The sequence below is a fragment of the Pipra filicauda genome, unplaced genomic scaffold (genome assembly GCF_003945595.2).
Source record: "Pipra filicauda isolate LSUMZ 115617 unplaced genomic scaffold, ASM394559v2 scaffold356_size1356884_pilon, whole genome shotgun sequence".
Lineage (NCBI taxonomy): Eukaryota > Metazoa > Chordata > Aves > Passeriformes > Pipridae > Pipra > Pipra filicauda.
Window position 1 is genome coordinate 1,272,318 of NW_024104483.1, and position 27,070 is coordinate 1,299,387.

Genomic DNA, 27,070 nt, shown 5'->3' on the forward strand with positions numbered 1-27,070 from the left:
TTAATTACTTAGAACTGTGGATCATGTACATGCAAATAAGGATGAATTCCTGTGGACTTGTTATTCTGTAAGAGACTGTTGCAGTATTTGTCTTACATGCACATGATCTACGGTCTTTAATGTCTGATATTTTGTGAGAATACATTTAGAAGCAGCAGCTGAAAATGCAGACACTGCTGTGTCATTCCAACATTGCTGAAAAGAACTCTTACAATGTCTATGTGACTCATGTCTCAGGTGATGTCACGGGATGTCTGGAAAACAGATTTTGAAGCAGAAGCCTTTTTGTGTTGCATTGGTTCAATTTTGTTTAAAAAATGTATTATATACATGCGATGTATAATGCACCCACACACTTTATTAAATCAGAAAGTAGAAATAAGGGCAGAGAAAGGATGATCAAAGGAGTAAAAGAGAAGTCTGAGCCATGTGAGTCCATGGATTCCACACAATGTGCCTGTAATTCATATTAGCATTTCTCAAATTACAAATATAAATTACATGTCTAAGAAATCTCTTCCAAAGCTGATGAACAGAAATGGATGCAAAACAAGTCATGAATTCTTCTTATTTGACAACATGAACAAATGAGGGAAGGAGTAATGTGCTGCCTACCTTTGAATCTCTGACTGTGACTGATCTTTCAAGTGAACAGTTTTGGATTAGCAAAAAGAACAAGCCAATATGTGTTAGGCCAACATGCATAATCCTGCTCCCAGCACCCAAACCTGTGAGTGCACTCCTGGAAAGGAGCTGGGAATGCAGCCTCTCTGACACCAGTGAATCTGATGCTCAGGTGTTAAAGCCACGGAGTTTCTCAGATGGGATGCTCAGCTCCTTCCAGTCCTGATCTTGGAACTGTTCAGGGTTGGGCTTTTGGAGTGCTTGGTGCTATTTCTCTTTAGGAATGAATCATGCATTTCACTCATTGTCTAGAAGGAAATGTGGTCCCAGTGCTGTTGTTGCCCTCACCCAGACACATCCCCTCAGTCAGTGACATCCAGCAGTCGTTGCTGGCTCGAGGTGATTTGAGTCCCAGCCTTTGTCCAGCTCTGCCAGCCCAGTGTGCCACAGGCAAGTGTTGGAATTACAGCACATATGGTCCCTTCATTCACAACGGCAGGAGCAGCTTCCCCATCTGCTGTCACAGCGAGGTGTGATTCAGAGGCTGCAAAAAAACATTCATGTCCAACTTACTTGGAGGGTTTTTTTAGGTGAATTGGCTGGTGACATCACCCAAGTGTGAATCACTGCAGAGAAGAAGCTCCTGGAGCAGTAAATGGCTGGTGCCTCTGTGCTGGAGTGAAGAGCTCTGGTCATGCAAACACCTCGCTGGTTTTGGGATTCTTCCCCACTGTCTCTGATTGCAAAGCAGTTTTTGAGGGGGGGGAAGTCACAAGGAAGTTTTGATGTTTGTGACACTCAGTGTAACAAGATTTCCTGGCTGCAGCACCCTGGACATGCACAAAACTGAGGCAATTTCTAAGGGTAGCTGCTCCAACCAGGCTGCCATGAGTGCATTTTGGAAACAGGGGGAACTGCTATTAAGGCTTTAGCCCAGCAAGAGTCATTTATTTTTTCTTTGTGTGCATCCATCCTGTTTTTAATGATATAATGCTGTGACATAAGGAGATACTTTCTCAGTTTGGTTCCAAAACAGCAAACTTCATTTTAAAACAAAGGAAAAGACCACAGAAGAATACTTGTTTTGTGTGGAAGAAAATTCTTTTCATCACACTGCTGTCATAGGTTGCAACACGTTTTCTCTGTTGTAATCAGGAATAGATTTTTGCAGAATTAAACAACCATATCAAAGGTTTCTAATAATCCTTGCAGTGCCCACAGTGCCACAGAGTGCTCTCCACTGGTCTGAGCATGCAGGTAGCCAGCCTTTCCAGTAATAAATGACCCACAAAGGAGAATTTCATGGGAAAAATATTTCACAGGTGCACTGGTTAAATCTAAGCCATTTCCATGGACAAGTGGAGGCAGAGGTTACCTAACACAGAGCAGGTCTGTTCTGCCAGTCATTTATGCTTCTTTACCAACGTGCACCTTATACCCCTGTGCCACCTCAGGGTTTGGGGGCTGTCAGGGCTGCTGGCCCTAAAGACAGAGGGGTGGGAAGATGCTGTTTTCTGCTGCTAACCCCAAATCCTTTCTTGCCTCAGTCCTGAGCAATGACCTGCCCTGTCCAGGTCCTGTCCAAGCCTCTCATGGCTTGAACGCAGTGCCCAGCAATGGCAAACTGGGTCAGTAACTCCCATTCCCACGAGCAGCTCAGAGTGAAATACAGTGGGGAATTATATTGAAGTTCAGTTACTATTTTCAGAAGTAAAAGCACCTGGCATGCAGCTCTACATCTGTACTGTCATTTATAACTTCATGTTGGGCAATGCCAACTTTCATTTCCCCTTAAGAGGATGAAAGACAGAGTCAAATTAGGCTGCTTTCGAGTTGTCATCAAGCACTAATGGTCACCATGTGCTCTTGTGCCACCATAGTTGCAAAGGGATCCAAAGCTGGTTCGTCCTCAGCGAAATTTTACTGACAGGAATGAAGGGGTAGGACCCAGCTGGGGCTGACATGCCACAGACAGGGAGTGGGAAAGACATGAAGGGTTTCCTGATGTTTTCTCTTGCAAGATATGATTTTCAACTGCTAATAATTTTTCCTGAATTTTAACAAAAAATCCATCTGCCTTGTCTACAGGAAAGAGGTTGATTTCTTGGGTTTGTTTTAATTTTATTGTCCTGTTCATGTATAAATCTAGGCAATTACAATGTTTGGCCTTTGTGTAAGAAATTCCAGCTACCTTTTTCTTGAACTACTTTTGTGCTTTGAAGCCATGATGACTGAAATGGAGCAGGAGCTTGGAACAGGGAACATTGGGAGAGGACCTGGGTAGAATAACATTCTTGGCCATTAGCTTTTAGTTGGATTTTTTTTAAAATGTTCCATCTTTTGAAATGATTTTGCACTCTCTGTATTGTGATGTTGAAAGCTGGATGACTGTGTGTAACACATGCTTTAAAACCATCTTAAAAATGATTGTTTGCAGATGAAATAACTTTTACAATTCTTGGAATTGTTTTGCACAGCAGCTCCATCATAGCAGATTGCTGTGCTGGGTTGGAAGGATGCCCACTTCTTTTACCTGGAATTAGATGTCCAGAATATCTGAAAAAGAGTAAATTAGTGTCTTAGGTGGGAGGAAGTTGAATTAGGAGGCTTGTAAAGGAAGGAGCTGTACTAACCAGTCTAGACAAAGAAACATCAGTGCTAACAACCTTTGAGTACAGGATATAGATGTGGTAAGGTACACAAAGAGGTGTCCTGCTTGTCCTGGACAAGAAAATAAAAATTGAGATTTCTTTTTTTTTTAAGTTCCTTTGTATGGTATTCCCTTGTATTCAGTCCTATTAACCAGAGTTTGTCTACTTTGGAAAGAATCTGTGCTCTGGAGTTAATGTTGTTTGGGTTCACGTTACCAAAACAAATAAAAATCATTTCAGCTGTAGTCTGTGCAGAAAGAGATTGTGCAGTAGCTCATTGATGCTTGTGTGTTTGCTGGCAGGTGCCAAAGCACCCACAAATTAGTTACTGCCTCAGTTTTGGTCAGAATTCTAGATTGGTGCTTTTACAACATAAGCAACATTTTCACTCCATTTGAGGTTCGGAATAAAAAAGGAAACACTGATGTGCTTTGCTACCAAAAAAACAGTAGGTTTTAAGGTTAACCACAAGTGCCATAAGAGCTTTCAAAGCACCAACCTCTATTTCCTCTTTCCCAAATGGCAGAATTCAGATGCTACTGTGAAGAGCTCAGCCTCTTGTGTTAATGTGACAATCTCTCCAGGATCATTACGGAAACAAAGATCACTTGTCCTTTTGAACAGGATTATTTCTCAAAGATCTTCCCTTATTGATTTTGGCTCTTATATTCCTGTGACAGTGAGGTGTGTGAATATGGGTATAACTAAAAAAGGCTAAACAATCCAGCACTGACACTATTCTCACATTGCAGTTCCTGCCAGGACAGCCTTTATGAAGGATGTTTGGGATTTGGCAGTAATTATTTTATTTCTCTACTTCCTGATACAGTGCTGAAACTTTCCAAGAACTCATGGAATAGATACATAGTTTTTACTAGAAATATTAGTGAACAAGTAACATTGATAAATCCTTCCACAGCCCACACTGTTACACAGGTAACTAATATTTCTGCTCCAGCTGCCCCAAGACTGATCTGTAAGGATCCCCTGCTGCATTATTGTCAGCACTGCCCAGGACATCCACTGGCAGGCACTGCTCAGACTCACACACAAGGTTTCCCTGGGGGTGGAATCTCCTTTTCCCTCTCTTCGGGCAGGGCACAGTTCCCAGTGCATTCTGTGGGTGTGTGCATTGCTCTCCTGCTGAGAACCTCATTTGTTCCGTAAATAGCAAATGGAGCCCGGGGAGGGTTTGGCATGTGCTCTCCAGGATAATTAAGATAGGACAAAACTGTTAAAAGGAAGATGCATTTTCACCACAAAGCTCCAAGAATTCAGAAGACTGACATTTAATGAGGTTTCTCTCATTCCAGAGAAAAAGAACCCTGGAGTCACCAGGTGAGTTTAGTAGACAGAGCTGTGCTCAGTTCCCAAAGGGGAAAACTCAGCAGGATGCAGTTACAGAGAAGAGACAAGGTTATAGTCCTATTTTTTCCTCAGGCCCTTTTTCTTCAATTCTGGATGTTGGTTACACTTTATTTAATGTTTTTAGTATTTTTTCAGATATCACAATTAAGGATTAAAACCTTCCAATTAAGTAAAACACCTTCATTCCCTCTATCAAGCCTGTGTCCTCCCCAGATAAATATTACTCTGAAGGAGAAGAAAAAACAGCAAAGCCATTGGAAGAGTATCTCCCACCTATGCAAAACTGGCTACAAATGAAAGATCCAGATCAGTGGTAAGGACAATTTCTCTAAATACCACAATAATTTGATGGACACTTATATTTCCAGCTGCCTTGGATGTGGTGATTTACTTTCAGACATGCCTGGCTTGTGTCAAGACAGAACACAAACCACAGTAAAACTGTAGAGACAGAATAGAATTATGAGTAACTTTGGCTTCCCAAACACTAAAAGAAAGCCAGCATTTATCTCAGATGTTAAATGAGATTACAATAATATAATCATCACTCTTTAAGGGCTGCTGTATAAACACAGATCAAATAAACACAGGCATGTTTTGAAGCAGTGCCCTGTGCTGCACTTTGGTGTCTGCTGAGTGACTGTATTTGTGATTCCCTGTCTTTGTGTCTGTCTGAAAAACAGATTTGTGAAAAAGTGGAAAACAACTGCTTGTTTACTTCCCTAGTTAGTTTAGCCAAATTTTAACAGCAGTTACATAGAAACTTGGAATAATAGAATGGTTTGGGTTGGAAGGGACCTTAAAGATCATCTAGTTCCAAGCCCCTGCCATGGGCAGGGAACCTCAGCCATAGTTTTAATAGCAGTTACATGAGCACTTGTGTCTCTGTGGGCCTCCTTTTAAACTAACCTCTTGCAAGGTAAGTGATGGGTCCAGGGACTCCAGAAGAACAGTGTGGTGCTGGGGATCATCCCTCTTTCAGGCAGTATGAGACCTTGGTTATCCTTTTTTTGCCTGCAGCTCTCCTCCTGTCACCCAGAGACACAGGAATTCATCTTTTTATCTTTCAGTGGCAGGATGACCTCAATGGTTTTCCCCTGTGGAACTTTTTTTTTCCTAAAAATGTGAGTGATATGTTGATCAGAGGGAGGAAACTGGCTCTCTCTTTCTTAGGAAGTTAAGAATTTATCCTTCAAATTCTACACTTCAGAAATCTGAGCCTAGCTCACTGAATAGGAGGACTGAGACCAAATTAGTTTAGTTTAGGAGAATGCTGTGGATTTGTTCCTCAGATCCACTTTGGGATCTAACTATCTTAACTCCATTCAGGAATTTGCCTAATTCAAACCCAGCATTTTCTGGATTTTATGTTATTTATAAGAGAGGTGTTGTTTTTTTAAAGTACCTCAGTCTCTTCCCTTTGTTTCCAAGTTTTTGGGCTCTGGGCACACATCTCCCTCTAGCAGGATGTTAAACCCCTTCGGATTCCTTGTGTCTAGACTTGGAGTGCATGGAAATACAGTTTGTTAGAGTGCTCCAGCAGGGTTTGCTCTGATGCTTTTGTGTGCAGTGGGGTGGAACTGAGCAATGCTGCTTTACTGCTCCCCAGATCCTGCTCACTGTGGGAGAGAGACCCCAGGGATGGTGGCAGCAGGAGTGGCATCTGTACCAAACTGAACAGGGAGATCACAGAGAGAGACCCCTGGAGTACAGGTAACCCCCATTTTTAAAGTCTTTGAAAAATCCTGGCTCCTGAGGCAACAAAACCACCAGATAAAAACAGCTTTGCATTTTTTCCCCACGAGGTTTTCATAATTAAAAACGTGCCCCTCAGATACAATGTTGCCATATTCTTGTTTCAGTTCAGACTGTCCCTGGAGTCTCTGCTGGGATTCAGTGTGTTACTGATCCTCTGGGGCACAGGGTGTGGCTCCTGGGGTTATGGTCCTGTGCAGGGCTAAGGGCTGGACTCCATGATCCTTGTGGGTCCCCTCCAACTCAGCACATCCTGTGATTCTGTACTACATGGAAGGACAAAATGTCTTTTTAGATGGCAATACCAAACTCCTTACTTTTGTAGTCCAAAAATTGGATAAAACACTATTTTGACTTTTCAGATTGAAACAAATCATTTGTTCTGAATTAACATCTTCCACTTCTGTTTAGAACAGTTTGTACCAAAATTGATGTTTGACAGTCTCCAGCCTTGTCCAAGCCTGCACTTATTAACTTATTGACAGAGAACTTGCTGTGTACCTGAGTCTGAATATTCTGTTTTACCTTATGCCACTTCTGTGAGGAGCTAAAATTTCCTTGGAAGTGGCATGCAGTGGCACAAGACAGGCTGTTCTAGCTGACCTCACTGAGAGGATGTTCTCACTTACAGGGCTGGCTGCTCAAGAGTATCATCACTGTCACTGCTGACACAAAAAGCCCAGGTTTTACCCTCTCCTTGATGTCAGCAGCGAGGTAGGGCTGCTTTGCACAGAAGTAAACCAATAAGGATGTAGTGCATCACACAATTACTGAAAGATAATCTCTTTTTTCAGTGCCTTTATTAGTGACTCATGTGGTCCCAGCACAGAATACACACTGGCTTTTGATGACTTCTGTCACTGCCTCTTAAGCCTGAAGGATAATGATCCCTACAGCTCCCTCCTATCCCTCACCCAGCAGGATTCCCACTGGAGTGGGGAAGAGGTTACACAGGGAGTGTGAGGCCAGGGCCTGACAGCCCCATCTTCTACTAATGGCGGTGACCGTAGAAATAATTCATATTATATCTATGAGTGCAATGACCTAATGGTTTACTTGTTCTGTAGCATCACTTGCCACTTCAATTACAGCCAAATTGCTTGATTAAAGCAGAGGAAGAACTAAACACTAATTTCCAGGAGCTTAAGGCTATACTTTAAGAAAGAGGTAATTGAATTTTATAAAATGTTTGTATCTCCCTTTTTTTCTTTTGTAGCTTTATATCACATTGTGCTGAGCTTTTCCAGGCGGGAAAAGAGGAAAATGTCTGGTTTTCATCAGAAGCAGAGTTAGCTGGAAATTAGATTACAACAAACTGAGGGGTTTGTGGTTTGTTTTTTTTTCTTTCATTTTAATGCTGTTTCAGCTCCATGGAAAGGGATAATGGTTGCCTGTGATTCCAGCAGACACTTTGTGATAAGTAGGCATTTTGTAAGTGCTGTTAGTAAATGTAGAGTTCCAACCTGGAGCTTCATCCAGTCCTTATCTCTATATTTTAAGAATCTATTCAATGATGGGGTTTGATTTACCCTCCTCAAGCAGAATTACCAGCACAGTAAGTTGTATGGAATGGGGAGCTTTTATCTTGTTCTGTTTTTACAGGGTGTTAATATAATAATGTTCTGCCTGAGGAAGAGATTCCTGGGTGTTACTATGCCACAAATAATTAGTGAAACAGGTTCTCGCTCTGTGATAGGAAGAGCAGAGAAATACTTCAGTAAATGATTAATTGAGAAGAATTGATAGCAAAAGTTTGAGTAGAGATCCTCTGGCTGTTCTTTTTGTCCATTTACTTTGGTTTGTTGTAGATTCTCATCTTAAGTAGAAAACTACAAGAAAAAGAACATAGTGATAAACCTTTTTTGAAATTTCTTTCTCGGCTATTCCTCATGAGACACTGGCCATGGCAAATACCCTTTTTAAAACACAGGACAAGTAAAAAATTCCCTAGGACTTCAATTTCAGACATATAAATTTGTGTGCTTTGTAACTACATGTGGGCTAAAAAAAAGGTAGAAAATACTAAAGATTAGTTCTAAATTAATCCAGCACGCCCTGCATGAGGGCACAGTGGTAACCATGGTTAATATACTTTGCAGTAAGACTAAAGTGTCTTTTATCCATTGAGTTTTGGTGGGTTTTTATTGTTGGGTTTGGGGGTTTTTTCTCCTCAGAAGGGTTTGTGTTCTTTGCCCCACAAACAGGGAAAACCACATTTATAACAGTGAAAGTAAGACTCAGATCATCATGAAGTTATTTTCACAAACCCTGGCTACCTTAAATCTTCAGAAGAGGAGACCTTCAGGTTTATAGGTCAGACTGGGCTGCTTCTAAAGAATCCTTATGAGATCTTCTATTACAAAAAGGCAGGATTAGTCCGCAGACTTTTAAATATAATCTGGGAATATAATTTAGTTTGTCAGATACCATCATATTCGGGCAACTCAGTATTAATAACACCTTGTCCCATGGCACCACACTAAGAGCAAACTATGGACAGAGCTGTTTGAGTAAAAATATAATTTAAAAAAATTGAGCAGATGTTTCTGTTAGTTTTCCATGAATCCATTGTTAGAAATAGTATTTCTAGTTCTAGTATCAGGAGCTACCAGTATCCCAGTATTTATTAGCTGAATTAGTCTAATGTCTGAGGTGAAAATACAAATACTGAAATTCTGTTTTCAATTCCAAGAGAAATCCAGAATTACTCTACAAAACACATAGTTACTCTGGATTGGATTTTTTATGGCCTTTTGTACTATTTTTATGCTGGAACTTACAAAGTAGCCCAGAGGTTTAAATGTAGAAGTTTGCTTAAACTGACAAATCTCTTCCGCTTACACGTTGTGACCCGTGAGTTATCCTGGCTAAAAATACCAACTTTGCAATGCAATTGTAACTTCAAACCCTTTACGTATCACAACACGTTTTTTTAGGGACTCTTTTTAAGGAACAGATTTTGAACAGCTACTGGCTGAATTCAAGCTGTGATTTTAGTGTATCAGAGCCTCTCAATTTTAGTGTATCAAGCCAAATTTAACCCATTGGTTCACAAGCTTCAAATGATCTTGTCCCTGGCTAAAATGCCGTGGGATCTTTGCAGAGCAGATGCTCACAGTGCTGGTCTGGGGGTAATTTAGACTTTCGAAGGTTCCATCTTCAGCAGACTGGGTGAACTTGAATATCAGCTTTATCTGCTGTGGTTGTAGTTGTTATCAGTAAACCAACTTCTGTAACTTCATGAAAAACGAGTCCTCTGTTTCACATTGAAAAATACTTTCAAAGGAGCAGCTTTTGCTGTGCTTCTGGTTTATATCTTCGAATATCTTTCGGCAATAGTAGCAGGAAAGACATTGGTACAGTCTATAATAATTGCTAGAATATTTATATACAGTACCTGATAGACATTTCCCCCTCACTTTTTAATTTACAATGAGCTAATTTAGCTTTTTATTCTTTTGGAAGCATTATTGCACCATCTAAGAGCTCAGGTAGTCAAAACCAGCTGTGATTGAGATTAATCAATGTGTGCAGTTACTACCTGTGTCTCAGTATTCCTGGAATCCCAATTTAGGGAAGAGTGACCACGTGAATTAAGGAGGGGGAAAAAAAGCAGAGTAGGGAGAAGAAGAGGTGACAGAAGTATTTTTTACATAAAAAACTAACATTCTGTGTGTGAAATTAATAAATATATCATGCAATAGATCCATTTCTCCCTTCTGGCACTATTTATGTGAGTGTACTTAGATTTCTAAGCAATGAACTAATCTTTGTGACAGAGGAGCAGACTAGAATTAGCCTGCTTCTTCTCCTAGTGAAAATAATGAATATTTTATCGCTGTCATTAGAGGGAAAAATGTTAGGTCTCCCCTCAACCTCTGTCATAGCTGTCTGCATATGGAAGTGGTGAGGCTGCTGAGTAACTGGGCACTATTGGATACTCCAGAGTGCAATCCTCTGGGATGTCAGCACTCCCTCGACAGCTGGCTATTAAGAGTAAAGTTTCCAAGTCTGGTGTGTTAATCTGTCCCCTCTGAGATCAAACATTGCACCTTCTATAATAAGACTGACAACATCTTAACAGGCCAGATAGTTATCAGGGATGCTTGGAGGCACTGCTGTGTTTTGAGCTGTGTTTATGTCGGCCCGAAGCTCTTCTGAAAACAGCTGAGAAGTACAGAGATTGCAAGAAAAAGCTGTCAATCTTACTGAAGCTGGTCTTAGTTCATGGGAACGTTTTTCTAAGCTAAGCAAGCCATGACTTCAAAAAACAAGGCAGCACCAAGGAAAGGAGCCCTTGTCAAACCTGGCAGTGTAGGTCTGACCTGCTGCAGAAGCTTCAAGCCACGGTTGGTGCTTTGTAGAGTATGTACAGGTGTGGAGCCATCCAAGGGAGTGTGCCCAGTGTTCTTGCTCTTACTGCAAATCTTCCGAAAACTGGTCCTTTGATTAAAGCTTTAGCTCCTGGAGCAGGGTAGAAATGTGAGTTGATTGAAATGCAGAAGTTTTAAAAACAGAATGCAACTCCTCCCCTGCACAGTTTGTGTGTCTGGGTGTGTGTATGTGGGACTTGGAATAATTTCACAATCTGGGAGCCTTCACTCTGATCTTTTTAACATCCTGAGATGTTCAGCCATTCTGTAACTCAGTGACTGGGTGGACAATCTCTACAAGTAGGTTCTTGACTGCACACCAAATATAGGCCTTATGCAAGCGGAGGTAAATCTTCATGCATAGCTTCACAGACAGTTCACACATCCCAAAGCAGCAGATATATGTACTGCTAGTCAAAAAAATCTTTACTCAAATACATGCCTAAAGGTGCCAAAGCAGTCACATGAATGTGTATTCAGTCCCCCCAGCAAATCATGCCTCTGCACAGTCACAGGTAAGGCACCTCCCCATGTGTTGGACAAAAGCTGTGTGCCCATCAAGCCATTAAAGCACTGGCTTGGCATTCATTGCTGATAAACACACTATGAACTTGTGTCCCCATGTTTTTCCCAGTTCATTGGACTGTTCATCTGTCTGTCTGGGCTTCCTTTGTGCATAGAACAGACAGTAGAGAAGAGTTTAAATGTAGAAGTTTTCAATGATCATTTATCTTCTGAGAGGCTCAGATGTATCTCAGATGCTTCTGAGAAGTCTTTTCAGCTGGAGAATGCTTCCTAGTCACCAGTATACTGCTACAGCACACAACATGCCAACTGTGGGGCAGGAATTCACTAACAAGAGAATAGAGCAGACCTTTGTGACAATGTGGGAGGGTTTTTGCCTCCACCACATTAATGAAAACGTTACAAGAGCTGCTGAGTTCTGGCAAAGGAACACAAGTGAACTTGTAAGGCTTCCTGGCCCAAAGGAAGTGTTTGTTGCAGAAGCAGAGGTTCTGTGACAGGACACTGTCCTGACTGCTGCAGTTCCTGGGATGTTGTAGGTTTGACAAGAGGGAATCTGCTCTTAGGATTCAAGGTCTGTTCTAAATCTAATTACAGAGAAGGGTAAAGTTTGAGTGCTCTGTCCAGGAAGTGATTTCTAGAGTGTTAATTGTAAACTCAGCTGTGTTGTGAGCGTTTGTCTGTGGATACTCTGTGCAAAATGGATTTATGCACAGACTGGTCACTCCAGACTGTGAGTGCCAGTGGTGTTTATACAGTTCCTGTAGAAATGCTGATGTCATGGAGCTGCAGCAGGGCTGTGTCACTGCCTCAGAGCCACGGGCATGTCCTGGAGATGGAATTAGCAGTTGTTCCCTCGAGGACTGCGAGAGCCTGCTCTGCCCAAAGCCCTTCTGCTGCCTGAGCAAGGAGGTACCACTGCCCAGCACTGGCACTCAGACTGGCATCCTGCAAGGTTATCACTCCAATTCCCTTGCTTATCATTTGAATGTCTTTGCCAATATGAAATGAAAAGCCATTTGATGCCTGAGCCTTCTGGCTCAGTGTCTCATAGGCAATTTTAGAATTATTAGTCCTTGAGTCATTCATATTCTCTGCATTTACTGTGATGATCTCACTTCCTGCAAACAGGAGCACTGACTTGAGAGTGAATTAAAAAAAGCACCCATAAATACAGCAGAAAAAAGGTTGTTTTAACCATGTATATGCTTTGAACATTACTCAGGAAAAAGAAGTTGTTTAGAAATAAATTAAATCTTTTCTAATTTTGGTGGTTTCAGACAATTGTTGTAATATATATTTTATAAAGAATGTGATAATGAGTTTCTTTGCAGAAATATAAATAAGATCCTAAAGTAGAAGGATGTGAGAAATAAACAGTAAATGTTCAGGTATTATAGATTCATCTCCAACTAAATTAATGAGGTCTTTCATACCTTTTAGTAATTTTTTCCCACTGCTGATCCCTAAGCTTTTCCTCAAAGATTTGTTGTTACTTTATGGATGATCATGCCTCCTCCAGATCAAAATCTGTGAAAATTGAAGTGCTCTTCCAAGTCCTGTGCAAAATCAATGGAATTAATTGGTTTCTCTCATTGAGCCACTACTGAGGGAAGATTCTCACTGAAGGAAAGACTCTGCAGCTCACCATCCAGGCACTTTGGGGGGATATTAGGAAGCTCCTGTTCCACCTCTTTACCTCCACTGAGTATGAACCAAGAAGCTTTTCTCTGGTGTTGCAGCCCAGAGTGGTTTGTCCTTATCAAAAGAACTTAATCCTTTTAATCAGTTATTCTTTTTAGAGAGGCAACAGACCTCAGAATGAAGCTGGGGACAGCGCTACTCTTAGAGCAGCTGTGACTGGAGACTGTGCCAAGGTATTCTGCCATGACAGGCAATTTATAACAGTCAGCAATTTATTTTATCAAAAAATATTGAGATATGGTCTACTAGTTATAGAAGCCTTGGTGATTGAGAAATGCTGGGCTTGGAGGTTCATTTCTGCCAGACTCATTCTACGTATCAGTAGACAAGGTAGTTATGACTGAATTTAGCCGGTTTCTATTGACTTTAAGTGGATTTATGGATGAAGATCTAAATACCCTGCCTCCCTTATTGTAAAATATAATAATTTATGCCTGTCTCCTGCAATATTGCAGGACTTGTATATGCAATTTTCTCAATCTGCTTTGAGATATTTTTGAATATGCAATTATGTTATTATTCAGACTTCTGATGAGATAGTGCAAGCCTCCACAGTTCCACAAACAACAGCATTTTATATCAAATTTGAATGGATAACAGTGAAATTGAAATGAAATAATGGAATTCTTCTAGAACTTTGGGACACTTTCACATTTTGTTGCATGGTGTAATTTTTTCATCATCACAAGCCAAAGCACAATCAAATCAGCAAAAGCTTTGCCTGGCATCCTTTGGCAGACTAAAAGGTAACTCATTTTCAGATTGATTTAAATATGAGATTGAATTAGATGAGCTAAAAATATCTCTGCAGCACCACACTGGTGAAAAGCAATAAACACTTCCATGCCAGATAGTCTGGGGAAGAACGGACAGCAATCGCCGAGAAAATGATAACCAATTTTTCTGCCGTTACCATGGCAATGTAGAGACAAACACTTGTGTTTAGACTGTACAGTCCTCATGAAATACAGGTTGTCAGTTGTTTTTATAAGTCATAAACCCTTTCAACTCCATGAATACAGACCAGTTCCTAACAAGGAGAAAGAAGAAAGGGTCTGTTACGAAGGAGAGGGGAGCAGTGTCCCACCAGTCCTCAAAATAACAATGCAAAGCCATGATGGAGGCCTCATCCTAATTTAAACATCTATTTGTTTATGCTGGCACTAATGTGTTTCTTGGGTTCTTTTGTTTAGGTTTGGTGCCTCATAACCCACGTGACTGTATTCCCAAAGGATGTGGATCCAGCACTTCAGCTCCTGCACTGCTTTGGTTGTTTTGCTATGAGGAAAGACAGGGCAGCCTCTAATCCATGTTTAAAATAAGATTGTTATTTTAAGCAGCCTTTTCCTACCCCTTTTGGATCTTTGCATGCCTGAGGGATTCCCTTTGGAGTCCCAATAAATCAAACAGCAGCAGGCTTTGCTCTGCATTGGACAGCCCTGTGTTCCTGCCCCTGCTCGAGCCCTGGGAGCGGGATGGGCAGTTTGGGCTGGAGAGAGAAGCTGGGAAAATGCAGCACTGATTTCAGTTGTTTCCAAGAACGCCAGGGTAAGAATGTAAAACTGTGAAGTTTAACCTTTCTCCGTCAGCCAAGGAGAAAAACGAGACTGTCAGTCCAAAACACAGACGTGTAAATGATTTTAAACACCCTCACATACAAGAAACACATTTATCAGTTGTCACCTGAAGGTCAAACACCTGAGGTCCGTTTCCTGATCTCCTAATTAAAATGGGTCTCTTCCCATACATATTACCCTTTTGCTTTCCAATGCAGCACACAGAAAATCTGCCTTTCATAACCTGTGCACATGGCAGCATTTCTGCAAATGTACAAAAAAAGGTTGAATTTAATGGGATTATTCATCAGCCTCAATTAATCACAGATTTGCTGTATCAAAGCCAATGTCCCTAATCCAAGGGAATTACCCAGAGTAGATTTAAGATTGCACAAAGTAGATTTAGGATTGCATGAGAATCTCATTCATCTGAGTTGAATGATCTTGAATACCAGGATCTCCTGAATTACCTTGGAAATGAGCTGAGGATAACTCACATTCAGGAGCTCTGGAAGGAAAGTGGCACCTGGAACTACCAGGGTGTTTTCCATAATTGCAATTTCCATTGTTGCTAAGCCACAATTTCCTAGAGACTGATTCCCCAAATCTTTGACTTGCACATTTAGATGATAATTGCTGACCAGGGATGTGTCTGACACAGAGCTGTCTGCAATAAGGAAAACTTATCGAAGACATTTATAATTCTTTTGCAAAAGCATGACAGCTGGTCTAGGAACATGAAATTAAGCTTCATTCCTTTTTAATTGCTGCTCAAGAATGACAGCAGCTACAGGGATATTTCTGTATTCTTGGTTTTGTGTATTTTTCTGTGTTTCTTTACTGATGGCCCACTTCAGTTTGTTACTGCCAGTGGTAGTAAGGTGGTGAGCTGGCTACAAGGGGAGAATTTGGGGTGCTGCTGGGGCAGTTCTGTACCATATTCTCCACGATATCTTTGTGTCCTTCAGATGCTTGCAATGATTGCACTGATCATTCACTGGGTCTTCATTTTAAGATCTTCATTTTAAGGTGCCTGCAGCACCGAGAGAGGTGCCAGGAGAGAGGAGCACAGCTTTTGGGCTCTGAGGAGGCTGCTCTGCTGAGGGACAGATGAAGGAGTCTTTAGGCAGATGAGAGACAACCACCTAGATATCACACTGATCCTGCTCTGGGCAGTGCTGTGGCCTCTGTTCACCATCACTGATCTGAGTGAACACTTGTTTTCATGACAATATGACTGCACAGCACACAGCACAGGACACCCCTCTGGTACTGCAGGCAGGCAGGGGGAAGAGCTTTCAGAATCTGAATTGAGGAAGGTCCCCAATCCCATTTTCAGTAGAGGCACTCATTTAGGCAAGTTAACAGAGGTGCCCCAGCTCCTAAATGCTCAGACACCAGGCACCCTGATGTGCCTGGTGTGCCAGTGTGCTGGGCATTGCTAAGGCTGGGCAGAGATGATGTCAAGCTGACTCATGCTTCCTCGAGGGGGACAGTCTCAGACCCCTGAACTCCTGCAATTTGTCACTGCTGCCTCCCACCTTTCGCCCTGCCTGGCTTCTCTGGAAGCCCTTCCCAAAGTGCTGGACCTTTCCTCCAGTTCCAAACTTTGCTGGGTTCCCTTCGTGCCTCCTCTGCACCAGTCATCTCATCGGCTGCAGTCAGGGCTGGCAGGTGTGGGAGGGCATGTAGGGCTTTGGCTCAAATTAAAGGACCCTGACAGGGGGATAGAGATTTATCTCTGAATGTTCTTCCCTCCTACATTTGTGTGTGGAGCTGGTGATGCAGCTTTCTGCAATGCTTCTGTAGTGACTAATACCTGAAAGCCACAGAAATTTCCCCGAACTCTTGAATGAGGGAAGATGTGCCCTTCTGTTACCACGAGGGAGGCAGAGGATGCTTTTGCTTTTGTATCAGAGGGTGAGATTTATACCAGGTTGCTGTGTCAGTACAGAAGTTACAGCAGCCAGGAGGGAGAAGTTTTGAAAGCCTGATATTTTTCAATGTGTTTACCCAAAACAGAGTTACAGAGATGATGTGTTTCACTGTTAAACTGTTCCTGGAACAAAGGAAATCCAAGGAATGACAGCTGCATTTTAGACATCAGAGGAGTAATATTAGAAGACTGGGAAAAAAATCTGATTTTATCTGAAGCTTTCCTTTTGGTATTTGTTGCTTAATTTGACACACATGTTCAGTGGCAGTTTAGTTAGAGTAGCCTTCATATAATCTAAGAAACTAATTGTCCAGATTGGTCATTGTTTCTGAGTGTTATTCTAACCTTAGCCTTTACCTAAAGCACATACAAGGATCTTAAGTGATGGCCATCAGCTTTTTTTCCACTGGCAAAAACTCTTTTTGCAGTTCCATGAAAACACTTAAATTAGTGCCTCAGCCTTGGGATTTTTTTTTAAGTGCTCTTCCTATTATGGGGATGAGCCTTGCATAGCATATGGAAATGTAAAAATAAGAGAAAAATACACTGAGGAGCAGTTTACAGACTGGAATTTTTAATTTCATCATTAAATAATGGCAGTTTTCTATGCTCTTGCATAAATAATATGGAGACATAAGCAGGAATGCACCTCTGTGTGCTGCTGTAACACAATGCAGAGATGCACATTTAAACAGAGCATTGTGATCTGTGTTAGCTTATAAAAGATGAGATTGCTCTGCCTTCCCAATTCATTCCAGTATTGCTTTTGAGTTGCCACGTTCTACTGTTATATTCCAGGAGACTTTTCTCTGTGTAAAATGTCATTTGCAAAATGTCCCAGGAAGGAGAATCTATTACAGAACCAGCCCCTTGCAGCCCAAGCCAAAATATTAATTCTTCATGTGATATAAATGTAATCAAAAACTTCTCAGGCTGGATATTTTGTTTTGGGGGAGAAGATATTTAACCTTTGTAGTTCTCTTTTGCTACATTTGACATTATTGTAGTTTTTTTACAGGAAAGTAATTTTTCTCTAAGTATTTTTGCTCCCTTTCCCTCTCTTTTCTTTCCCACTGATACAAAATAATATCCAGTTTGTTGACACAATTCCAAGTTATGGGGCTAAAAAAATCCTTATAGATTTATTTAATCCCCATCCCATACATCTATCTTTTAAGTGCACTTTCCGAAAACTTTTATAGCTGTTATGTTATTATGGATTTAGACTTCTGAGACTCTCATCCAGCACACAATGACTGCAGGCACACAAAGTGAACTTCAAAAAGACCCTTCACTGCACTGCAAAAAAACCTAGTCCAAGCAGTCATTATTGCTGATGCACTGCGTGGGTGTGCACAAACCATCAGGCAGTGCTTTTCAGGCATAAAACTTTGCACATTCTCAGCTGTGCTTTATAATCTGCAGATTCAGACAAAATCTACCATTAAATAAAACTTATTGGATTCTATTGACAAAAGAAGGGAGGGTGGGAGTCATCAGGAGCAGCATCATCTGGGGGTAGGTGCCCTGGGATGCAATCTGATAGAAAGCTTTCTGCCTGGAGTCACAGCAGATCTCAGTTTGGCATCAGGAAGTGCCACTCAGTGAGTCATGCCAAGGTATTGTATTCCTCCTGCTTTGGTAATTTAAAATAAGAACCAAAAACCTGATGGAAAATTTTCCATCCCCTATGAGCAAAGGGCTTTCTTTTCACACAAACCCAAGGAGTTCTGTGATATGACAGCTGCTGTGCTGTGTGCTCTTGTTTCTCTGCTATGTATTAATTTGGTTATCCAGGGTTTTATCACTGCAGTGGTGTAGGGAGGTCAGGCATTTTTCTTTTTGTGGTAGCAGCACCTAAACAACTCTCAAAACCTAAAGCTTACCCCTTACTCTAAAAGAGACAGTATATCCTTGAACCTCTAAAAACATTCCTTTGTTTAGTTCACATGCTTGTCTGTGTTCTACACAGTCTCAAAATAGATAACTGACTTCTGTTTCCCAAAGCTTAAGGTCTATAATTGTTCCAACACTTCAAAACAAAACAAGACAGAGCTACCCAGCTGTATCTTACCTTCTACAGATAAATAGCCCATGTCCTTGAATCCTCTGGAACATATGCTCTGAAGGGTGACTTGGAGTCTGGGGGAGGATTTTATTCTGTAAGTCAGCATTTGGAGTGGAAGAGAGTCGTGGTTTAACCCCAGAACAGGCACCACACAGTTGCTTGTTCACTCCACCCCCTGCCCTGCAGTGAGAGAGGGAAGAGAATTGGTGAAAAAAGTAAACCTTGTGGGTTGATAGAGACAAATTAATAAGCCAGGAAATGAAGAGAAAATAATGATGATGATACAAGAATATACAGAATAAGTGATGGACAATACAATTGCTCCCCACCCCTGAGCACTGCTCAGTCAGTGCCCAGGCAGAGTCCTGCCCCACAGGCACCTCCCCCGGCTCATGTGCTGAGTGTGACATGCTGAGCTCTGGAATATCCCTGTGGCCAGTTCAGCTCAGCTCTCCTGGCCCTGCTCCCTCCCAGCTTCTCGTGCTCCTGCTCCCTGGCAGAGCAGGGGAAACCGGCAAGTCCTTGACTCAGAGTGAGCAGTACTTAGCAACCAACTAAAATATCAGTGTGTTATCAGCATTATTCTCTTACTGAATTCAAAACACAGCATTGGACCAGCTACTGAGAAGAAAATTAACTCTATCCCAGCCAAAAGCAGGACAAAGGGTCACCCAAGTCAGTGGCATAGCCAGGCAAAAAGGACCCTGCAGGCTGAAGGGCTGCAGATTGGCTTTGGTGGCACAGGAATTTATCTAAAACCCAGTGGGGTTCAACATGACAAATACTTCTTATACACATTTGTTTTCGTAGTGAGCATCTGACTATGCTGAAAACACTAAATGCACTGTATTTAGAGACATTTGGTGTGACAGTTTGGTAGTTTTTCAGGGGAAAGAGAAGCAGCGTGTACCTTCCCATCACTCCTGTTTTCAAGCTGATCCTGCATTTGCTGCCTGTTTAATGGTTTCTTTTCTTAAACTCACATCCTTTAGGTTTTTAAATCCTAGGGCTGCCTCAGATACCTGCTGTAAATGAGAGATGCCAGCAAGAACAAACTGATAGCACCTTTTCTGAGGCATTCAAAGGCCTTAGAATATTTAACAGCCCCATTTTGCAGGCTCAAAGGTTCCAGCTCTTAAAGTATTTGTTGCCTTTCTCACTAACCCATCTGCTGACAGTTTTGATTAGGCTACTGGAGGAACAGCAAGTTTTTCTCATTGCACAGAAACCCTCTAAAGTATAGCCTGAGGCTTTAGGTACAGGTGGTTCTCTCCAGTTATTGCTTTTTAAACCCTTCAGTTCAGCAGCCAGGGATGTTTCTTACAGCCTGTTTTTGCATTATGTTTCTGTCTTGGAAGCACATGGAGAATGCACAGACAGCTCCTTGCTGGTTTTGTTCTTAAACTGTCAGACAGAAAGCTTAACCTGAGAATTTGGGGTCAAAGAACTTGTGTGTTATGCCTGTATGTGTGATGTGTGGAAGGAACTCCACAGTAAGAACATACACTGAGGGAGAGAGTCTTCAGACATCTGTGTGTGTCCCCTTGGGTCAGCTCAATCTCCTGGTGACAGCCTTGCCAAAACTGCAAAATCAAAACCAAAGGCAGTGCTTTGTACCAATGATGGAAATGTTCTGTGATCATCTGTCCCACCTCACTTGGGGTGGAGCACTTCCCCCTGGATCCTGGTGTTTGCCCTGCACTGAGATCAGTCACGGCACCAGAAACGCAGCGAGAGCTCAAACGTCAGTTTGGTCACCAGGGGTGTCCTCAGGGATGGCAACGCTTCTAAAATGTTTGTCTTGTAACATCTGGGGTGAGTGAAACCCAGTTCTTTGGTCTCTCCAGCAGAAGTGTGAAGGAGGCAACAAATGGACGTGCTGCTCAGAGAGACCGTGGCCTTGCTGGTTGAACTGGGGGAGTTTCCCTGATGGGAAATGAGCATTTTTCTCTTTCTATGTTTTGATCCAGTTCTGGTCACTTTTCCAAAATTATACATTGAAGTCAACAGCTCAATTTTCACATTTGCATTAAAAAGCTGTTAAGGAGCTTTAGTGTTCCACAGCAGAAGTAGCTGCTCTATGGCCCAAACCCAGCCAAACTCTGCCTCTGTTTATATGCCAGTGTCAGTGGGATTTTCTGGACGTGGTGGACAATTTTCATCTGTTTGTGGATTATGCAATCAGGCAGCATTTGCTAAATGCAAATTGAATGGTGCTGTTGGAATCGTATGGTTTGACACAGGACCTACCTGGGCAAAAACGTGCCTCTTCTTATGAGGGGCAGTGCAGGTCCAACAGCATTTTGCAGAATTGTCCTGGGCAGTCAGCATGAATAAAGCATCTAACTCAAGACAAAGTATTTTCGTTAACATTAAAGTGGAGACAGGCCATGTAAAGGTTAGTACTGGGAGCAGCAGTAATGTTTAGAAATTAGCTTTCAGAAAACACAGTTACATGAAATGTCAGCAATGGAGCACCATGGATTGGAGCACTACATTTCTCCACCTATTTTTAATTTGTTCTCAAGACTTTTTGTTCCAGATTGGAGCAAATGACAAGTACCCATTAAAACTCATTTACCCTTCACACTATGAATCCTTTAGCTGCTGTGGCAGGAAGTAACTTTTGCCTCTCTTGCAAACATATGGAAATGCACAGCAAACCTTTTACAAGGTCTACAATATAACAACTATTGCTGTTAAAAGCCACCCTCTGAGGCAAAATAACGGAAACCAGTGTGACCAGTGCAACCTAAAAGAATATATTGAGGAAATCATCATGCTGAAGACAACTAAGTATTTCAGACAGAAAAAAAGTTCTTGTGATTAATCAAGGATTACGCCTCATTTCCATCATTTCCATAATAAGCCAGAGCTCAGTGGAGTTACTCCTGATTTATAACAAAGTGAGAGGAATATAGTAAGTCTCAAACAGGTCATATTCTCTGCTGATTTCTACCCCCCATCATGACTGCCTGACATCTCTGCTGGCTTTAAAATACTTCTCGTTTCATGTAGAAGCTTTTTATACCATTTGTACTTGCTGTGTAGGGGAGAGGAAAATTAATTGCAGTCTAAATTAAATCCCTTTGGCATGCATTTAGATATGACTAAGAGGACTTCTAAAAATATTTTAACTAACATGCTTTAAAAGTATATTGTGGGGGGAAAAAAAGAACATTTTAATATATGTTTGCAGGTAAAGGTGAGCTGTAGACTGAGTGTGCCTTTACAGTGTCAGCTCAAGAAAATAGTGTATTATCTTGTCTGTCACCACTCCAGTCTTTGACAATGTCCACAGTGTGCTACCTAAGATGGTGTAAAACCACTTCTTGTCCTTTGTGGCCCACACACACATTCTTCTGTGCTGCAAACACTGCTGGCAAGTAAAACGTGATGCACCTGCTTTTGCTCCTTTTGGCCATTAACAGACCACAAGCAGATCCAGAGCTAATTTAACAGCCCCTTTTACTGGGAATGTGGACAAATCCCTTCAGTTTAACTCTCTGGAACGTTTCCAAAAGATGAGTGGCGTGCCCTTTGGGAGAATCAGAGCTTGTGCTGAAACAGTGAACACAAAGGACCTCATCAGATTCCAGGAGTCTTAGTTTGAGGTGTCTCAGAACAGTGTGAGCACAGGAACCAAGGGCAAGGTACACCTGGGCCAGGGCAACCCCACTGTCAGCACAAGCTGGGGGATGGAAGGACTGAGAGCAACCCTGTGGAGTTGGGGGTGCTGGTGGGTGAGAAGCTCAGCATGACCTGGTGATGTGCATTTGCAGCCTGGAAAGCCAGAAATGTCCTGGGCTGATCCCACAGCAGGAGGGGAGAGGGGGATTCTGCCCCTCTGCCCCCTCGGGTGAGACCCCACGTGCAGAGCTGCCTCCAGCCCTGGGGAACAGCACAGGAAATATGGGAACCTGTTGGATTGGGTCCAGAAGAGGGCTACAGACTTTTCAGTAGGGCCAGTGGTGATAGGACAAGGGGCAATGGTTTCAGACTAAAAGAGGGTAGAAACTTTTCACAGTGAAGGTGGTGAAACACCTGCACAGGTTGCCCAGAGAGGTGGTGGAAACATCCCTGGAAACACTGAAGGTCAGGCTGGATGGAGCTCTGAGCCCCCTGATCTCACTGAAGATGTCCCTGCTCAGTGCAGGGGGCTGGACTTGGTGACCTTTAAAGGTCCCTTCCAACTCAAATCACTCGATTCTATGAATTCCCTCTGTTGCAAAACTGAGACATACAGAGGGTTTGGCCCTTAGTTACCATTCCTTGCCATCTTAATGCTCACCCCAAGATGGATAATTTTCTTTCTATTTCTGACTTATGTCCTGAAGTTTTAGACTTCTTTTTTCCCCATTTTTTCTGATATTTTAACATAAAGGCTTAGGTACTCTAGGGTCTTAAAACACCAGCCTAACAAGGTTAAACTATCTGACCCTATATGAACGTCCCAAAATCACCCCTATTTCCATATGAAAATACTGTCTCCTTTTGACTTCACATTTGGCTAAGCAATAACATTCACTCTGCAAAAATATGTTGGGAAGTTTATCTGTAGAACTAATGATAGAACAGACCATGTTTCTAAAATAGTCTCCTTTTAGCCTGCTTATCTCTTCCCTGACATTTCTTACTGAGCATCAGTGAGCAGCAGCTTTGTACTGACATCTGAAAGCAAGTCTCCAGCAGCAGTATGCAAAAGGCTATGGAACAAGCAGTCACATGGTTTCTATATTTTCTCTCTTTGTTTACTGTGTTCATAATGCCAAATGGCAAATTAAAAGAATGCCCTAATCCCAAAGAGTAAGGCATGGTATTTCTCCTTCCCACATGGATGGTTGTGATTATCTTTGGGGAGGGCGGGGGGTTTAGACTTGCCTTTTTTTTTTTTTGATGTTAGGTTCTGGGTTTCTTTCTGGGAGAACAAATAATTTCTGAACTGTTTGGTATAAACACTATGTAATTTATAAATATTGAATTATTTCAATGAAATGTTTGACTAAATTTACAAAGATTATCAAATGTGATCTGTAAAACCTCAGGCTTTGAAAGCGGGAGGCACAGGAATGTGCCTTTTTAGAAAGAAGCTGGGAAGGTAGGTGTTACTTTGCTATACATGTTAAGAACTGCAGAAAAGAAAGATATCTTTGGTCAACGCTGGCATATTGCATTTTTTAACCTTTTCCTGCTGTGATTTTGGTCATGGAATTCAATTCTGGCTGCTCACCTTCATCTTTTCCAAATGCCAATTTTTAAAACATGTTTTATAATACACATGGTGATACTGGAGTTGTAGGAAAACCTCTGTTAGTTGCTGCTCATAAAGGGCATGTGATGTTTAGATTTGAAATCCAATAAAAAGAAAAAAATATTTCAAATACAGGGGAAAGAAATAAAACGAGGCATGGAGATAAATTTCCTCTGTCTCTCCTATCTGAATTTGTCCCTCATATCCCCCTTGAAAAAGGTAATGGAAAGACAAAATTAGGCTCCAGTTGAGATCTCCAGGTCCTCCCACTGCTGGGAGTGATTTCTCAGGGACAGAAATAAGGAGATAAGTTTGCTTTGCACACAGATAGGGCTGCTTAGTTTTTCCATTCGGTGACCTCCAAGGGCAGTGCTTAAGGTCTGACACAACAAGCAAGGACATGACAAACACAAAAGAAAAGGGATATGTAAAAACCCATTTTTGATGGACTTGGGCAAAGCACACATTGGCTGTAATGAGAATTGCTGGGTTTTTGAAGCAATGTAACTCTAAGGACTTTGTATTCAATAGATATAATGTTTACAGAAATAGATGCATCTGGAATTAATTTTAAGAAGGTAAATTGGTACCAAATTCAATTTATTTTGTTATTTAAAGATGTTCCACTAACATTTTCTGATTAGCCTTTCAAGAAAGATCAAAAATGTCTCTAGAAATGCATTTAATATCTATTTCAGCGCACAAAACTCGACTCTGCACTCACACTTGGGCAGTTATGCACTCCAAAGACACTTTTAGCTCATACAAAACCTTTTTAAATCCCCTTTAAAAATATGACCTTTAGTTTTACTCTATGGAAAATAATATAGTTGTGTTAGGATGATGTTGTTGGTCATGAATTCAGAAAATTCCAGGCGGAGAAAATAATACTAAGACCAAAAATAAAGTTCCAGCACTGATTACACCAGCCTGGAGACTGTTTTCAGAGATATTGGCATTATCAGCATTGACTTGGAGGGTCCTGGGGGGTGGTGCAAAGCACAGCAGCAATAAAATGGCTGCTCTGTTCAAAGTCAATTTAAGCACAGATTAATGAGTCACTGGAGCCCCTATTAAATGGCAGATGGTGCTCAGGGCTGGGAAGGGGAATGGCCATTTGTTATTCCAGCCCAGGGCAGTTACTGGAGTCAAACTGGTTGTTAGGAACTAAAAGGCAAACACTGTCAATGGCTTTTGTTTGGGTTGGGTTGCACCTCCATGATAAGATTGAGCAGGAGCAGAACATTCATGTTAAGAGGGCTTTGAGTTTGTTCTCTTGACTAATTATGATGCCTTCTCCAAAATCTCTCTGTGCCTCATGATATCCCAAATACACATTGTACACTATTATCAAAATGTGTTTTAACTGAACTACTCCAGTCAACATATTTATCCTTACAAATGTAGGACACTGGGGTTATTTTTCACCATTTGTTGTGCAAAGATTATATAGTACAGTAACTGTAGACCTGAAGGTAGGCCAGGTGTGTCGAATTCTTCACTGGAATGTAGTTCCTGACACCTGAAAGATTATGGCTTTAAATAGCAAAGAATATATTTGGAGACACTCAGAGCCTTCTAGAAAGTATTCACTTACAGCTCTCCTCTGTGGACTTACCTCCCTGTTATTCTACTTTTTTTCTTTTCAAATGCTTATGTGTTTGTGTTGATACTTTTCTTGGAGGAAAAAGACTTTCCAAATACTCCTTTTAAGCACTGAGATAATTCTTTTATGTGAATAAAGACCAGATTAAACTTTTCTAGTCCATTTTTCACACTGAGCTCCTGTTCTCTATCTGTCTCAAAAATGCTATCAGTATAAGAGTTTATTTGAATACAAAGCAAACAGGAGGCTGTTCCAGATAGAGATATTAAAATCAATATATTTTTATCTGCTACTAGTGGCTATTTCTTGTATTTCCTGGATACCAGCAATAGGGGCCTGGAAGAGCAGAAGGAATTAAAAAGCACAGAGCAAGCAAAGATTGAGAGGTTTCTTGAGAGCAGCACCTGACTGGGGTGTGCAGGTGAGTCAGGCTCAGTGTGTTTGACTCATTCCTGTTTTACAGGGGTGTCATTTCACTGACTTCTGTCACTAAATGGTGGAAGTGAGAGGAGAACAACCTGTGACATCCTGGTGGGGTTTATGGCAGGGTAGGGAATACAGTGGGAATGAGCCACCTCGCTTTTCAGGTTCCTCCACATATTCCTTTCTGCTAGTTACTGTTGATAATAACTGAAAAACTTGCAAGATAAATCAACTTCTTAGTTCAGACAAGTCAATTGCAAACAACCTTTATTTTTCCTGACAATGCCAGGGTGACATCTTCCCTTCACAGCAATGAAACCAATCCCAAACTCACTCAGTGCCATGACTGCCTGAAAGTCAGTCCTGTTATTCAGAATTCGATCAATAGGCATTAGAGCAGACTTAAGCCCTCCTTTCTTCTCTTTCTGATGAGAATAACTGTTTGTTTATTTGTGCAGTGTCCCTAAGCACGTCCCCTAAATCCTCCACTGCAGGGAAATACACAATCTTTGCAAAGGTTAACAACTTGAACATGACATTCTGTGTTTAATCTTCCCTTTATATGTGACACCAATGGCTGGAATTCCAGCTGTACTTCCAGGAAATGTCCACACTGTTTCTAGCAGTAGAAAAGCTCTAACTAATGTAAAGGATTTAATCTTGAGTAGTGCTGAACATTGGCAACTTCCACTGAATCTTCTGAAATCCAGAATGTCTTTGTGTCAGGTTTTTAATCTCGATTATCTGAACTCATCTGGCTAATCTGGAGCAGCTCTTATTGCTGAGGAATGAGTTCTGAACCAATCTGTAATTCTGTATATGAACCAATCTGTAACTCTGCACATGGGTTATGGCCTGAGTTACCCTGCTGACCTTGGTACTTGGTACAGGAACCAGGTACAGTCAAGTTTCTTGTTCTTTAATAAACCCAAGCTGCAGAGTTATTAAAGATGGCTAGAATAAAACTTGAACAATAGATATCCCTGCACTTCTGAAAAATTTTGCCTCAGGATAAGTTTAAGGTTTGTGCTCATCTAAATAATCACCATCAACCTTGAATCAGATCTGAATAAAGTCTCAGGGTAATTAAACACACAAATTACACAGGTGGCTGCTCAGGTGACAGGGTTGCTGCACTTAGAAAAGTCATGTGGAAGTAATTAATCTTATTTCCATCACGGCAGGAACCATTTGTTTGTGAAATCAGTGACCATCAGATGACATGGGGAA

At 41.5% G+C, this 27,070-nt stretch overlaps 1 long non-coding RNA gene across 1 annotated transcript; it reads right to left on the minus strand.

Moving 5' to 3' along the window:
• Positions 1 to 356: 356 nt before the first annotated feature.
• Positions 357 to 18,733, minus strand: LOC120323845. Its single transcript, XR_005564742.1, has 3 exons — positions 18,567 to 18,733; positions 10,724 to 10,862; positions 357 to 3,180 (listed from the first exon to the last, which is right to left on the minus strand). It is a non-coding gene; the product is annotated as an uncharacterized LOC120323845 (long non-coding RNA).
• Positions 18,734 to 27,070: the final 8,337 nt, after the last annotated feature.